The 17,409-nt window shown below is 35.5% G+C and overlaps 1 pseudogene; it reads left to right on the plus strand.

The window, feature by feature from the left end:
• Positions 1–15,104: 15,104 nt before the first annotated feature.
• LOC110646365 (GDSL esterase/lipase At4g01130-like) lies at positions 15,105–17,305 on the plus strand (annotated as a pseudogene).
• Positions 17,306–17,409: the final 104 nt, after the last annotated feature.

Below are 17,409 nucleotides of genomic sequence, written 5' to 3' on the forward strand. Positions count from 1 at the left end.
AATTGCCTCTTCCAATGATGACCAATGTAAGGGAAAGTGAAAGCATATACAGAAAGAATAGTAGAGCGGAAGAAGTATGATAGAGGGGCAAGAGGGTATTTTTATTGTGCTTAATAACAGTAAAAGTGTGCTCTTTTTTTGTACAATATAATAATTAGGGTTGAGTATTTAAATTAAATTAAATTAAATTAAATTGAATCATCAATTTAAATTAATTAAATTATTATATTTTAAAAATTGAATCAAATTAAAGTTAATAAAAAAATAAATCAGATCAAATCACTTTTTTTAGGTTTGATTCGATTCGAACTGATTAATTTTTATATTTTGATGGGTTTCTTAATTTAGATTTATTTTTAAGTTATTTAGTCTTATTTTAATCTTAGTTTGAATCTAATAACATTAATTAATAAAATTAAACAATTTATATGTAACACCCCAAATTTTAAATTTATGAGCATTTTTGGTATTTTAATTTTATTTAAATTTTTAGAATTTTTTGAGATTTTTCGGATTTTAAAAATCTGGTTCGATTTTCCGAAAATATAAACTTTGATGATTTTTAAAAAATTAATTTAAAGACCACGTGGCAAAACTAAAAATATATTTGGAGTCTACGATTTTTGAGTTTTCAAATTTTTTCGAATTTTGGACCTCGTTGGTCCAGGCAGTAAAAATTCAAAATTTTGTATTTCGAATCGAATTCTTCTCTTTTTCTTCCTCCCGCGCGCGATGTTCCATCTTCCTTCTATCTCTCTTTTCTCTCTCCTCCGCCACCCCACCAACCGCGCTAATCCTCCCTCGCAGCTTTCCCGGCCAAAATCCGGCCGATCCGGCCACCAAACGGACCGGGTCTTGTGTCTAAAATCATCTACTCGACGAGAGCTTTCCATAGACACCAAGAACACCGAAATCCATCAAGCGGTTTGTCCGATTTTTGCTCAGAAAGATTTTAGCCCATTTCGACTTTTGGGCTAGATTTCTCGAAAACAGTAAATCCCACGAGAAAACCGAGGGTACCAGCACGCTCCACTCGTCGAGAGCTTCGCGGCGACATAAATTTCGAATTTTTCCGACACGGGTCCCGACGAACCGCAGTTGTTTTTCCGAGCATTTAATGAGCTTAGAAAATTCTGAAAATTTATGTACTAACCCCGTGTTGTGGGCTTCGTAGGTATCCTCGATTCGCGAAATTCGGTCTGCGAAATTCGAAAAGTAATTGGACCGAGGTTTTGGCTAGCCCCATTGTCGACAAGTCGGAATTGGCAAAGGTAAACCCGAACCTTACTTTTTCGTAATTTTCTAGTGCTTAAATAGGATTAAAAATCCATAAAATATTCTTGGTAGCTTAGAAAAGTATGATTCTTTTTGCAATAGCTTAATAATATGGCTAAGGACCGCGGGGCAAAGTTTTAGAATTTTTAGAGCTTATTTGGGCAAAAATGGTCAATTATAGGGACTAAATTGAAATTTTACATGTTGTGATGGATGATTGAATTGGTGGGCCCAGGAGGGCTGTGTGATGTGATTGAGTTGTGGACATATGGATTGTGAATATAGAAGTGTGTTTTGAGCCCTTTAGGTCCTAGGTATAGGGAGACTCACGGATTTTGGCACGACTTAGATTGGTCTTTTTTTGTTTGTATTGAGTCAAATTTATTAAATGATTGTAATAAAATTGTCGTGAGCCGACCTTCTTCCTCCCCGGCGCCCACGGTGATTGTTGTCAAGTCTGTGAGTAAAATATTAATTTTAATTGTAATTTCGATATTATTATATGTTCAAGATGCCCATGCATCACTTATATGCATATAATTATGTAGTTAAACTCTAGGCACGATTTATGTTGCATTGATAATCATAAAGTGCCATGAATGTTGTTGCGGTAATTTGGAGCGCGTGTGATGTGGTGTGGACTATGGATAGGATGGGTAGTCACGCTTGAGTTCTTCTGGGACCCGATCCTTCGAGGGGTAGTCATGGCTTGAGTTCTTCTGGGACCCTCGATTTGGTTATTAAGTGGAAGTCCGAAATGAGTTCTTGGCACTGTGTTGGATTTAAGAGAGTCAGATAGGGGATCAGCTCCCATATATTATGATTGATGTTACAGGGTGTGTGAGTGCTCCAAATTACCTTTTGGATGCTATGATGTGAATTTATTGCTGATGTTGCATTTCATTCCACAGGTTGCATTAGTTTTAGATAGTTATAGAGATTATGGTTAAAATTGATATTTTACTCTCGAGTCTAACGCTCACTCCTATTCAATATTTTTCCAGCCACAGGAGGATATTTTTGAGGTTAACTCGCTTCCTTTCCTCGCAGTTGTTTATCAATATTTGTGTAATTTTATTTACTCCTAGAATTTCCGCATGTGTTAGAAATGTTTATTTAATTTGGGTCTGTAAACTAAATTATTATTGTGGACAGAAAATTATTATATGCATGTTTGATGGATCGGATGAGGAGCCGAGCTCCCATTTATCATTATGATGATATGAGTATGTGGAGGGTGAGCCGAGCTCCCAATGTATTGTTTATTGTGTTTGGGTGAGTCAAAACTCCGTTGGTAGGTCCATTTTTGGTTTCTTGAAATTGGGCCCAAATGGGTCTTAGAGTTGGGTAAATGAATAGTTAAGGCTTACTACGCCTTGGGGGCTTTAGGCCTGTGTCCTAGTCCCATAGGTTGGGTCGTGACAAATGTGGTATCGAGCTTAGGCTCCAGATTCTTAGGGAAAATTGTCTAAGTGTTGGGAAGAGTCTACTAGAGTCACATGCGGAAAAATAGGGTCCATATTCGCCTTGCATTGTCATCTTTGCTTCTAGTTTCGCTCCATATATTGTGTATAAATATGAGTCTATAGATGTAATGTGCGCTTTGAATTTTGTGGGCTAATGCCGCTGAATTTCAGGAAAATGCGTAGAAGGTGAGAACAGATGTGCTCGACGAGGTGTCGCAGACAGATGAGGCGCTGCCAGGAGGTGGGTAGGAGGCAGAGGAGCAGCCACCCGTCTGAGATCGGTCCTTTATGGCACAGGTCCCATGGACCCCATGGCAGAGAACCATCGACGTGATGGCGCAAAGATATGGTCCACCCTCCACGGCTGATCCACCGCACCAAGAGGGGAACCTTACAAGCAGATAATAAATTTCAAGAAGTTGGTGGTACTTATGATGTGTCGACGATGCATATCGGTTTTTGGATTCCCGCAGATAGGCGATAGAAGACCGATAGAGTGTATGATGTCATGGGGCCTATGCCTAGACAATGGATGAATGACTACGTGTTACCGGATGGAGGGCTTGACATGGGCTGTGGAACTTTTTATCAATCGATTTGTACGAAAGCTTCAGAGATCGAAGCGGTGGGCCTTTGAGGCCTTAAGACGAGAATGGCAGATGAATATGCTGCAATTCTCTGAATTGAGCAGATATGCCTACAAATGGTATCTACAGAGACTATGAAGGTGAAAAGATTCCTAAAGGGGCTTGACAGAGGTATGCAAGCCATGATGTGACGTGGTAGTTGATCGAGCAGACAGATAGAGATTAGCTATGTGGATGAAAGAGCAAAGAAAAGAGGGTTCTACGGTGTTCCCAAATGGGTACTGATAGTGGTGGCGAGTAATTACAGAGGAAAGAGTAGGAACAAGAGAAGTGGTTTTAGACACAAACCACGAGGGTTTGTTCAGATCCTCTTTGGCACCGTGTACAAAGCGGGAGAGGACATTCAGACCTTGTTTGATGGGGTCGAGTATGGTCACTTAATGCCCCATGTTCACGAGCCACGATGGGGTCATTGCAAATGTTCCTCGCGATTGTATCCGGTACTTCCAACATGGGGCCGAGGACAAGGGGGACGTGGATTTGGAGGCGAGGTAGAAGTCGCCACTGTAAGGGTCAAGTTTTCACCCGACCCACCAGGATGCTCAGCTTCCAATGCAGGGTGTGGCGAGTATTCTTAGTCTGTTCTTATGAGGCTCGTGTTTTGATAGATCACGCACTCATTTGTCTCCCCTATGTTTGCCATGAGATTGGATAGAAACCCTACAACTTTAGAGTGCCCTTTGTCAGTAGCTACCCCACTTAGCGACAACATAGATGTAGATATGATTTTTCAGCCCAGCTGGTAGTGGATGGAAAGATCCTCCCACAGACTTGGTTCCTCTACAATAGATTTTGATGTAATCACGGGATGGATTGGTTGTCAACTCATTATGCCACTTTAGATTACAGAACAAAGGTGTATTTCCACATACCTGGTGTGGAAGAGTTTAGCTTTGATGGTGACAGGAGCGTGGCTCCATATAATTTGGTGTCAGCAATTAGTGCTAGAAAAATGTTGAGGCGTGGATGCCAAGGGTATTTGGCATTGGTGAGAGATACATAGAAGGTGTCGCATGGAAAATATTCTGTTGTCGAGAATTTATGGATGTCTTCCTGGAGGAGCTTCTGGTTGCCACCAGAAGGGAAATAGAGTTTTGCATTGATGTTGTCCGGGTACAAACCCCATATCGATGCCACCTAATTGAAAGAGCTGAAGGAGCAACTACAGGAGCTTTTGGACAAGGGTTTTATACGTCCGAGAACTTCACCTTGGGGCGCTCCTGTTTTATTTGTGAGAAAGAAGGATGGGTCATTGAGGTTGTGTATCGATTACAGACAGTTGAACAAGGTGACTGTGAAGAACAAGTATCCACTTCCTAGGATCGATGATTTGTTTGATCAGCTCCAAGTAGCTAGATTCTTTTCCAAGATAGACCTGCGATCTACCATCGCTTGAGAATCGGGAATGAGGACATGTCCAAAACGGCTTTCAGGACAAGATATGGTCATTATGAGTTCTTGGTGATGTCTTTTGGACTCACTAATGAACCAGCAGCCTTCATGGACTTGATGAACAGGGTGTTCAAGCCATTTTTGGACCGTTTTGTCATCGTATTCATAGATGACATTCTGGTATACTCTCGGACCGAGGAAGAACACGTGTGGCACTTGAGGATGGTGTTGCAGACGTTGAGGGGGCACCAGCTATATGCCAAACTTTCAAAATGTGAATTTTGGCTAGGAAGCATCTCATTCTTGGGACATGTGGTTTCTAGTGATGGTATTCAAGTAGATCCCAAGAAAATTGAAGGCTTAGTCCTACAAAAGTTTTACGGGTTTAGTGACTACTATAGGCGTTTTGTACAAGATTTCTCCAGGATAGCGGCTCCCTAACTAAGTTGACCGGGAAGAATGTTCCATTCATTTGGACAGATGACGTGAGGTGAGTTTCCGAAGCTTAAGGAGTGTCTAACCATCGCCTGTGTTGACACTACCTGTGAGTGGTGAAGGATACACCGTGTATTGTGACACCTCCAGAGTTGGCTTAGGGTGTGTTTTGATGCAGAATGGAAAGGTAGTGGCTTATGCTTCAAGGTAGCTGAAGAGACATGAGCAGAACTACCCCACCCATGATTTGGAAATGGGTAGTCTTTGCACTAAAAACTGGAGACACTATCTCGTATGGTGAAGTGTACGAGATATACACCACCACAAGAGCTTGAAGTACATCTTCCAGAGGGATTTAAACTTGAGACAAAGGAGATGGATGGAGCTTCAAAGACTATGATTGCACCATCCAGTACCACGAAAGGCCAATGTTGTGGCAGATGCCTTGAGCAAAAATCTTCTTGGCGCACATTTGAGAGAAGAGACCATTGATTCAGAGGTACATGAGTTGATGGATCAAGGTTTAATCCTAGATCTTTCAGATGAGGGGGTATTATTGGCTCACTTTTGGTGAGGCACTGAGGGACAGAGTTAGAGTTTCCCGCCAAAGAGACCAACAATTGATGAAGATCATAGAAAGAAAGGTGAAGGTGGTGAGTTTGGATTTGCCAATGATGGCGCCCTAGTGCAAGGTTCTAGGATATGTGTGCCCGATGTGGACAACCTCGGGAATGAAATCATGCGAGAGGCACACTACACAGTTCCACCAAGATGTACCATGATGTGAAAGATAGCTATTGGTGGAATGGCATGAAGAGAGACATAGCAGACTTTGTGTCCAAGTGCTTGACTTGTCGGAAGGTGAAGTTTGAACACCAGAGACCGTAAGAGCTCCCTATCCCGGAATGGAAGTGGGAAATGATCACTATGGATTTTGTGGTTGCCTCGCTCACGCGAGGATGTGATTCGATATGGGTAATTGTAGACCGCTTGACCAAATCGGCTCACTTCGTGAAGACTACATATTCGGGCACAAGGCACGGTATGCGCTCTACATTCGAGAAATAGTCGATTGCATGGAGTTCCCGCTTCCATAATATGGGGCTGATTCACTTCTCGATTTTGGAGAAAGTTACAGGAGGCACTTGGCACCTGATTGAACTGCGGCTTTCCACCCTCAAACAGACAATTCGAAGGACAAACCAAACACTGGAAGACATGCTTCGCATGAGTGTCTACGAATTAGTAGGTCAATGGGATGAGCAGCTAGCTAAGGTGGAGTAAGCTTACAACAACGATTATCACTCCAAAGATAGGATGGCACCCTATGAGGCACTATATGGAAGAAAGTGTAGGCCTCAAATGGGGAAGTGAAGGTGCATGATGTAGACCTAGTGCAAGACACTTGAGGTAGTTCCTTTAATCGATTGAAAAAAGTTATCGGAGGGATGTGGAGTTTTATGTATTCCCGAAGGTTTCTCCAATGAAGGGAATCATGAGATTTGGAAAGAAGGGCAAGTTGGCACCTCGGTATATCGGACCTTTTGAGGTTACTGATAGAGTTGGAGTAGTTGCCTACCGGTTGGAGCTACCACCCAACCTCTCTCACGTTCATCCCGTGTTTCACATCTCTATGCTCAGAAATACATTCCCGATCCTTCTCATTGTTCGCAAATGATGTGATAGAGCTAAAAGAGAACTTGACATTTGAGGGTAGCCATAGTGGACTACCAAGTGAGTGAGATCAAAACAGATCCCTATGGTTAAGGTTTTGTGGAGGAGTTGGAAGAGTGCACTGAAGTCGAGCGGGACATGTCAATGTATAATCATGTGCTTTATTGTAAAATAATTTTGGAGAATGTAACACCATAAATTTTAAATTTATGAGCATTTTTGATATTTTAATTTTATTAAAATTTTTGAAATTTTTTGAGATTTTTCGGATTTTAAAAATCGGGTTCGATTTTCCGAAAATATAAACTTTGATGATTTTTAAAAAATTAATTTAAAGACCACGTGGCAAAACTAAAAATATATTTGGAGTCTACGATTTTTCTAAGTTTTAAATTTTTGAATTTTGGACCTCATTTTTCCTGTGGGCGAGTAAAAATTCAAAATTTTGTATTTGAATCGATTTGGATCGGACAGTCGAATCTCTTCTTCTCTTTTTCTTCCTCCCGACATTCCCTCTTCCTTCTCTCTCTCTTTTCTCTCCTCCTCCCGCCGCAAAATGACTAATCCTCCCCACCAATTGGACCGGGTCTTGTGTCTAAAATCATCTACTCGGCAAGAGCTTTCCATAGACACCAAGAACGCCGAAATCCATCAAGCGGTTTGTCCGATTTTTGCTCGGGAAGATTTTAGTCCATTTCGACTTTTGGGCTAGATTTCTCGAAAACCGTTAATCCCACGAGAAAACCGAGGGTACCAAGACGCTCCACGACATAAATTTCAAATTTTGGTCCTTCGCAATGTTTTTTCTAGTATTTAATGAGCTTAGAAAATTCTGAAAAAATTATGTACTAACCCCCGTGTTATGGTCTTCGTGTAGGTATCCTCGATTCGCGGAAATTGATTGGACCTGGATGAAATAATTGCCAGATACTGCGGTCTGAAAAAGTCTCCGAATTGGACCGAGGTTTTGGCTAGCCCCCCATTGTCAGACGTCCCGAGCGCATTCCCGAAGTCGGAATTGGCAAAGGTAAACCCGAACCTTGCTTTTTCGTAATTTTCTAGTGCTTAAATAGGATTAAAAATCCATAAAATATTTGTGGTAGCTTAGAAAAGTATGATTCTTTTTGCAATAGCTTAATAATATGGCTAAGGACCGCGGGGCAAAGTTTTAGAATTTTTAGAGCTTATTTGGGCAGTTTTTACAAAAATGGTCAATTATAGGGACTAAATTGAAATTTTTCATGTTGTGATGGATGATTGAATTGGTGGGCGGGAGGGGCTGTGTGATGTGATTGAGTTGTGGACATATGGATTGTGAATATAGAAGTGTGTTTTGAGCCCTTTTTGGGCAGGTCCTAGGTATAGGGATTTCACGACTTAGGATGTATTGGTCTTTTCTTTGTTTGTATTGAGTCAAATTTACTAAATGATTGTAATAAAATTTTGTGGCCAGGATGACCTTCTTCGATTGTCATCCGTGGAGTAAAATATTAATTTTAATTGTAATTTCGATATTATTATATGTTCATGCCCATGCATCACTTATATGCATATAATTATGTAGTTAAACTCTAGGCACGATTTATGTTGCATTGATAAAAAGTGCCATGAATGTTGTGCGGTAATTTGGAGCAGCGTGCGTTGGCGTGCGTGTGATGTGGTGTGGACTATGGATAGGAGTTCTTGGTGGGACTCGATCCGAGTTCTTCGGGACCCGATCCTTGAGTTCTACCCTCAATTTGGTTATTAAGTGGAAGTCAAGTGAGTTCTGTTGGATTTAAGAGAGGTGTAGGGATATATATTATGATTGATGTTACAGGGTGTGTGAGTGCTCCAAATTACCTTTTGGATGCTATGATGTGAATTTATTGATGTTGCATTTCATTCCACAGGTTGCATTAGTTTTAGATAGTTATAGAGATTATGGTTAAAATTGATATTTTACTCTCTGAGTCGAACGCTCACTCCTGTTCAATATTTTTCCAGGCCACAGGAGGATATTTTTTGAGGTTAACCTGCTTCCTTTCCTCGTAGGTTATTTATCAATATTTGTGTAATTTTATTTAATCCTAGAATTTCCGCATGTGTTAGAAATGTTTATTTGATTTGGGTCTATAAACTAAATTATTATTGTGGACCTGTAAAATTATTATATGCATGTTTGATGGGATGAGGAGTGAGCTCCCATTTATCATTATGATGATATGAGTATGTGGAGAGTGTGAGCTCCCAATGGATTGTTTATTGTGTTTCTGGTCGGGTGAGTCAAAACTCTGGTAGGTCCATTTGTCAGTTGGTTTCTTGAAATTGGGCCCAAATGGGCCTTAGAGTCGGGTAAATGAATAGTTAAGGCTTACTACGGGGCTTTAGGTGCCTGTGTCCTAAGTGCCCCCCCGCCCATAGGTTGGGTCGTGACATTATATATATATAATTACATATAATTCATAAATTTTTTATAAAAATAAATAAATTTATAAATTAATAAAACAATTAAGTTTAGTTTGATTCAATTGATTTTTTTTCTTTAAAATCAAATCGAATCAAAATAATCGAAATTCTTAAAATATAAAATCGAATTGAATTAAATTATCTTAAAAATATAATCAAATTATTTAATTAAAGTGATTCAATTTAATTTATGCAATTCAAATTAAATAGTTCTCATCCTTAACATATATATATATATATATATATATATATATATATATATATATATATATATATATATATATATATATATATATATATATATAATTTTCCTTTGCTATTAAGAAAGGTACATACCTGTAAATACCAACGATAATTTTTTTTTTTTTAAGTGCACACATAAAAAAGAATAACTTAATTATGGTTTGTTCAAAAGAATAACTTCATATTGTGGATAACAATATTATTCCGTTAATTTAGAGCAACAATTGTGACTCAATTTATTACGAGAATAAAACTCAATTTTTCCCCCATACTTATTGAAAATATTTAATTTAAGATTTTTTTAACTTTTAGTCAAATTTAATTTATTAGTTTTGGTTTATGTTTAAATTAACTAAATTGATTAATATGTGTCATTTTTTTAATATTTAATTATTTTTTAATATTAAAAATATTATTTTTATATTATATAATTATTTAAATAAAAATAAAAATATTACTTTTATTATTCAATATTTTAATTAAACTGAAAATATAAAAAATATCTTTATATTTTCATATAATTAATTAAAATTTTAATTAATTTTAATTATTTAAATGAAAATATATAATTTTCATATTTCATATTTTTAATTTAAAATTAAAAAATTATAATTAAATAAAATTAAAAATATATTAAAATATTATTTTTTTCATATTATTAATTAATATTAAAAAAATAAAATATAAAAATGACTAATTATATTTAATTAATTAAGATTAAAAATAATTAATTGAGCAATAAATATTAAAAAATAATTAATTTTAAATATATTTAAAAAAAAAAAGACAACTCATGTATTTCCTTAAAATTGAATTAAATTAGATGTAAATTGAAAATTTTAAATTAAATTAAATAAAAAATTAAAATTAAATTAAAATTTTTTAATAAATATAGAAAACATATTAGACTTTATTCTCTTTATTATAAATAACTTAATTGAAAGCTTTTTCTATCTTATTTTATCTAAAAATATCAAATCAAACATCACCTTTTTTGCCATGATAAAAAAATCGATTGAGATTAATTTAGAAAAATACTTTATATTCATTCAATTAGTTTTGCACTGAATGGAGCTCTTTTTAGTTTTGCACTGAAGTTTGTTCACTGTTATCGTTTGTCTAAAAGTAAAAAATTAAAAGGTAATGGAGCTCTTACACTCCTCATTTGGAAAATAAGAGCTTGTCTCTCTTTTTAATGAGGGAGTTTCATCCTCTTTCTTTTTAGAGTTTTTGGGCTTCTCTCTTTGTTCAGTAGCTATCCCTACCTTTTGGCAGGGGACGGTCCTTCCATCTAACCAAAGGGTGGCTCCTCTCTCACCCCTTTCTTTTTGGTGTGTAAATGGAGTTTTGTTTTATTGGTCTGCTGGTTATGTGCTTCAATGTGAGGATTTAATTCACTACTTATATCGGCTCAACTGTTTAGTTTTTAACTTTAGGGGTTTTCCGTGTCGGCTAGCATTTACGGCGGTATTAGTGTTGCTTAGTCGCCAACTCCATTTCCGTCTTGGCTAAACGAGAATGAGATACTCGTATCGTGCCAAGTCATTTCCGGATTTATTCCAACACTGGTTCCTAGCCCTGGGTAATATTGTGTTTGTTGTATAAATCTCATGTTTCCCTTTTCCTCTGGGGAGAAAGTTATTGTTCTGAAAAGATCAGCTGGTTAAAGAAGGGATGCTTATTCTTCCCTTGTTGCTATTCAGTTTCCCTTTATTTTTATGCAGCTTTCCCTTCAGTAGCTAACAATTCTTTGTTGAGGAAGATGGAGTCCTCTTTGCTCGAGTGATTGAAGATGAGGCTTCAGGTCACAACCTATTTAGATCTAGGGCTCCTCTGTGGTTGGATACGGATGCTTGTGTCTCGAGTTTTGGTTATGAGGGTTTGTAGCAAAATTTTATCTTATTGGGCTTTTAGGGCCCTATAATCATGCTCATGTAATTAATTATCATCTTTTTCTCGTTAAAAATAAAATAAAATAAAATAAAAAAATGTGTTGCTTTTATGGGGCATATCTAGTCAATTATATCTCCGTCTCATAGTTTGTAAGTTTGGATTTAGGTTTGCACTTTCGAATTACTTTCAAGTAATGAATTATAATAATTTTTTTAATAAATAGAATTACTTTTTAAATAAAATAAAAATAAATTAATTTAAAAATAAAAGCAATAATGAAAGATATATTTATTTTTTTATTGTAGTTTTATAGATAAAATAATTATTATGTACTTTTTTTTTTTGTTAATAAAAGTGAAAGAGAGAAGCGTAGCGTGACATCAAAAGATTGCATGGGCTTGATGGAAAAATTATATAATAAATTTGTGATTTCATACTGTATATTACATGAGATAATAAGTCGGTCAAAATTATATATATATATATAATTTTGCTTCTATCACAATTCATATTATGGGTTGGACCGACACTATAACTTAGTTCAGCATAAAGTCTCCAAAGCTCATAGGAAGTTTAATTATTTTTAGTCAATCATAAGGTCCATAACTATAATCTAATTTTTTAAAAAATAAACAGACAGAGTCCGGTCATAAATTAAACTATCCAACAGTGAGTTTTAACTCACTCGACCTGTAATTACAAAATATTTAAATTTGGAGAGCTAGGTTCACCCACACAATCCTCAAGGCAAGTGTATGATCAAATGATAGCTCAATTTCCTAAATCAAAGTAAATACTCATCCCATTACCATATATTTCAACATATCCATATAATAGGTTTTTAACTTCAAAATAAATAAATTATTACAGTACCAACACAATAAAAATACAACTAGCATATGCGGAGTTCTAAATTTTAAATTAAAGAAATAAAATATAACTAGGCTATTACTGGTAAACCTGCGAAAAATGAAGCAGGTTATTTATAAAAGGGGCTCACCTGTCACATGAGAAAAAATAGTTGGAACATTAGTGAGTATTCGACTCATATAGTAATATATTAATTTTAAATACAATTTATATAACTCTCTAAAACTAATGCATTACCTATATATAAAATGCAACATAGTTACATAGTATCAAACAATTCAAGCAATATTTGTACAAAAGATAATTTGGAATACTCACACACCCGTGTGTCACATCAATATGTATATACATATGGGAGCTGACCTCCTATACAGCTTTCTTAATCGTAATACTTGTCAGCGAGATCAACTTGAGTCGAACTTTCGCTTAATAATCCAAATGTGGGTCAACGAGATCATCTCAAAGCTGTATTCACCCCGACTTATCCATAAAAAAGATCGGATCCTAGTGAGTCAAGCTCCAGCTATGACTATCCGTCCTATCTATATTCATAATCACACTACACGCACGCCGACACACTCCAAATTACCTTAAGGCCACATCCACAACAGTCTTATCAAATAAAAATATAATACAAAACATGTCTAATATTTAACTATATAAATATATTTATAAGTAAATGTATTAGCATGCTTTGAATATATAATAATATTAAAATTATAAATAAAATCACTATTTACTCGCAAATTATTCAAATTTCACTGGAGCGATTGAGAAGACGAAGAAAATTGACTTAGATGACTTAAACAATCATATTCAAAAAGTTTATCAATATTAACTCAAAATAAATAATTAAAGAGTCTAAAATACTCAAAGTTTATGTCGAAAATTCAGTAAAATTTTTTTGTACATAGGATCTATTTAAGATGTAAAATAACTCAACACTTCTCCATCTAAAAAGTCTCAGACTAACAACACAATAACTGTATAATATCTTTCCTGAGTCTGTTAAACTAGTCAATTTTTACATAAAATAATTATTTAAAAATTTAAAACATTACAGTTTAATAATTATATTTTTGTAATATTCAGTATACATATTTAATTTTTATTAATTTATTATTTCATATATAACATGTTACATGAAATTACTGTGATGCCATTAAAAAGCCACATAAGAATTGAAACTTAAGGCCGTTGATCAGTTGGCAAGAAAAAGACGATGCGCGATTTGCATTCAGGCGATAAAAAGACGTGTAATTAGAGGGCTTCAGTGGGGTGCCCACCATTTTTCAAAAATATCTCTTTTAATTTGAGAGTTGGTCAGGAAAAAGTACATATTGAACCAGCTGTATCAATTAAAATATCCTCATTGATGTGATAAATCAATTAAGGTTTTTCCATAGGTGCAATTTTGGACTTATCAAAATTTATTAAATATATTTATTTATTATTAATTATATATATAATATAAAAAATTATAATTTATAAAATATATTTAATATAGATTTAAATTTATATAAAAATAAATTTAATAATTATTAAATTAAATACTTATATAGAAATGTGTATAAAATTAATTAAAAAATATATATAAAATTTATGAATTTATATGTAAATATTTAATATAATAATTAATATATTTATATTTATATAAATTCAAGCTTTTTACAACTATACCTTATTTTATATATAAAATAGTACCATTAAAATTCATAGTAAATGAGTGTATTTAATGAATTATAAGAAATGATAATTTTTTTTAACATGAATTTAAAATTTCATTAAAATTTGAAGGATTATATGAGAGGTTTCAACCGAAGCCTAGATCAAATAATACAATTAAACCCATAAAATAAACCTGCTAATTAAACACCAATGCACGAATTTTTTAAATAAATTACTGGTATATTATTATTATTATTATTATTATTATTATTATTATTATTATTATGTTTCTTTTCAAATTAATGTGATTTTTTTTTTATTTTTATCATTATACATGTTACCACCACTAATAATTTTCTTTTAATTTTTTAAAAATAATTTTATATATTGATATTTTAATGGCCTGCCATGCTAATTGGAAAATTTTTTTTATAAAAGAAATTATTTTTTTAAATAAAAGAAATTATTTTTTTAAATAAAAGAAATTATATTGAAGCATCGTGACCGACAAGATGACGTGTCCAGCAGGCACATGGTTTCGCTGCGCAACAGAAGTGGGTCCCAGTTGACATGGACCTGAACAAAGTGTTAAGATCGGATCTGATTTAATAATTTAAAAAAAAAATTCCCCTCTTTTGGGTAATTGAAGTCAATATGAACACTTAACATGATCCTGAAAGTACCCTGGTAAATTATCGTATTTACTGACACGGCCCCGTATTGTCGCATTTTTTGAATCCAATAGCACTGGCCGATAATTTTTTAATGGAGCTAAACATACGGGCAGTGAAGGTAAAATTGGAATTTTGATGGTGGGGCGATTGGGCAACGGCTCCTGCCTGTTAACTCCTCCAGGGGCCGACAGAGTGCGTTAATCAAGCTTGGAATGGATGTGTGGCCCAGAGCAAAGTACCGGCCTTGATAAGCTAAAAAGATTAGGCTGCTGGCCCAAGTTCAAGCTAGACATGACAATGTTCAACCAAAGCCTAATGCACGGTAAGATCCAACAATTTGGCTATGGAAATACTGCGTCTGGAAGCTCCTCCACGTTTGGGTTTCGATGATGGCATTGTCGAGTGGTTTAAGTTAATCCATGTGTGAAAATGAGGCAATTTTTAACGTCGGCGATTCAAATTCGGACACTGGTGGGTTTTGGGCAGCATTTCCGGCGCAATTTGGTCCTTTTGGCCTGACCTACTACAAGACACCCACTGATGGGGCTTCCGATGACAGGCAGGCTAACTCCGAGAAAGAGAGAGAGCTTTGATCAATTGACGGACGGAATTGATAATGGTTCTTATTTGGCAATTTCATATCAGAAGACAAAGAGCTAAGCTCGAAAATCTTGGATTTTTCACAGCTCCTCATCTACTGTGAGCATACCTGGTCCTGGGAACTTGATTCCATCACATCTAGTTTGCTCGGAGATTATGATTTTTAGCATTCAAGACTCAGAATTCTAAAGCAGGATAATCCTGGAACTCTTTATAACTTTAAACTGACGCATTGTAGTGTGACTGGTATTCACTTGGCAGCTTAAGCTTTAGGATTCCCATTTCAGAGCCCTTATCTGCAATCAATTGGATCTGATTACAGACACTGGGCCAATTATGCTACCCTGCCATCTACAGTAGTCGTGCCAAATACTTCCTTATTTGTTGCTGGTATCTAGAGAGGCAAAAGTTTTCGAATTCGCTCTGTTTTTTCCCGAATCTAATTAATTTTTTTGATCTTGTCTTACCTCAATTTGCGTAGGGCGGAAATAGAATGACCTTCTCTGGTCTTGAAACCCTGCAATTGGCTGTAAAGTAATATATTATTATTTTTTATTAAAAATAATTTATTTTTATATATTTATATATTTAAATATTATAATTTTAATAAAATATATAAATATATTATTAAAATAATATGTAAAATTTATATTTTTAATTATATTTTATTTTTTAATAAATTAATTTATATTATATATTAAAAAAAAAATATTTCCCGCGGAAAAATCTATCCTGCACTGCACCCCGACAGGGAATGCCCTGCTCCAACCTTGAATTCCTGTGGAATGGGAACGGGAGGAGCGATCCCTTTCTCTGACTTGCCCCTTTGCCATTCCTACTAGTATCAGGCTATCAGTCCTTTTTCTCCTACTATTCAGCTCAACCAGATAAAGGCATTCAAAGTTAAAGTGATGAATTTCACTCCACCAATCAAACAGGGAACATAGTAAGCATAGTTGTTGCTGCTTAGGATCTATTAATCTTCTACCATCAGATATTTTTGGATGTTTGGAATATTTAACTATGAATTTTCACGTCAACAAAAAATGGAATGAGTGAGAGACAAATACATGGGAACCATATAACCATGCCTTATAAGACCCATGAAGAATAGAAAAGAAGCTCCCCATATCTCTTACGTTGGAAAATCCATCTACACATTATATATTGGTGAATGATTTCACTTCCAATTTAGGACCAGTATCTTCCTCAAGTACTTGGACAAATTGTTGGCACTATCAAACTGAGTACTTTCACACTACACACCATGACAAAAATAGCGTATCTATGATGTCCAATTCAGAATTTTCGGTTTTCTCCTTAGGGGTTTGAGGAAGGAATTTAGGGTTCTAACTCTTTTCTCCCACCTAGGATTATCCCCAAGTGTCGAGGTTGTAGTTTGTGCTGTGAACTTTTTTGACCTTTTGCTGATGTTGATCAGTGAAATTTCAAGGAGCTAAATGCGTTAGGAGGACATACATTCCTGGTTCTAAATCTTGCATCAGTGGGCTGTTATCCTTCATTGTTAGTAGGGCTTCCTCACAACAGCTCAGACATTGACGCGCTCGGATGCCCGATCTCATACAACAGTGCAGTGGTGGAATATAGTAACATGTTGTAGCAGGCATTAAAGGAAAGCTAGAAAGGAACTCCCAAATGCTTCCCTTATATATGTGGACATCTATGCATTTCTGGCAAAGCTGTTCCAGCATCCCACTTATCATATGGCAATATATGATTTAACAAGCATTTCATTTCATTGAATTTGCCTCCAATATGGTGTGTTTTTTGGAGCAGGGTTCAAGTATGGCGCCTACAATTTTGATTCTCAAGTTTAATGGTAGAAATGTGACAGCGTCAGCTTGTGATGAACCCTACAACTATGTACTGGGATGTAATCCATGCCACAGAAGCAGCAAACAAGTTTATTACAATGGCCATCCTCAATGGCTCTTATTCTGATCCTCCTTTTTCCCTTCATCACTGTAGCCTCCACCCTATTGATGAGTCCAGAAACTAATCAACGCACGCAAAATTCGGCTGCTTTGATTGCTAATAAGTTTCTCTATGCTGTTAATAATCCCAAAGTCTCCAAGTTAGCAAGCAACCGGGGCCTGTTCTCAG

The sequence above is a fragment of the Hevea brasiliensis genome, chromosome 2 (assembly GCF_030052815.1).
Source record: "Hevea brasiliensis isolate MT/VB/25A 57/8 chromosome 2, ASM3005281v1, whole genome shotgun sequence".
NCBI classification, from domain to species: domain Eukaryota; kingdom Viridiplantae; phylum Streptophyta; class Magnoliopsida; order Malpighiales; family Euphorbiaceae; genus Hevea; species Hevea brasiliensis.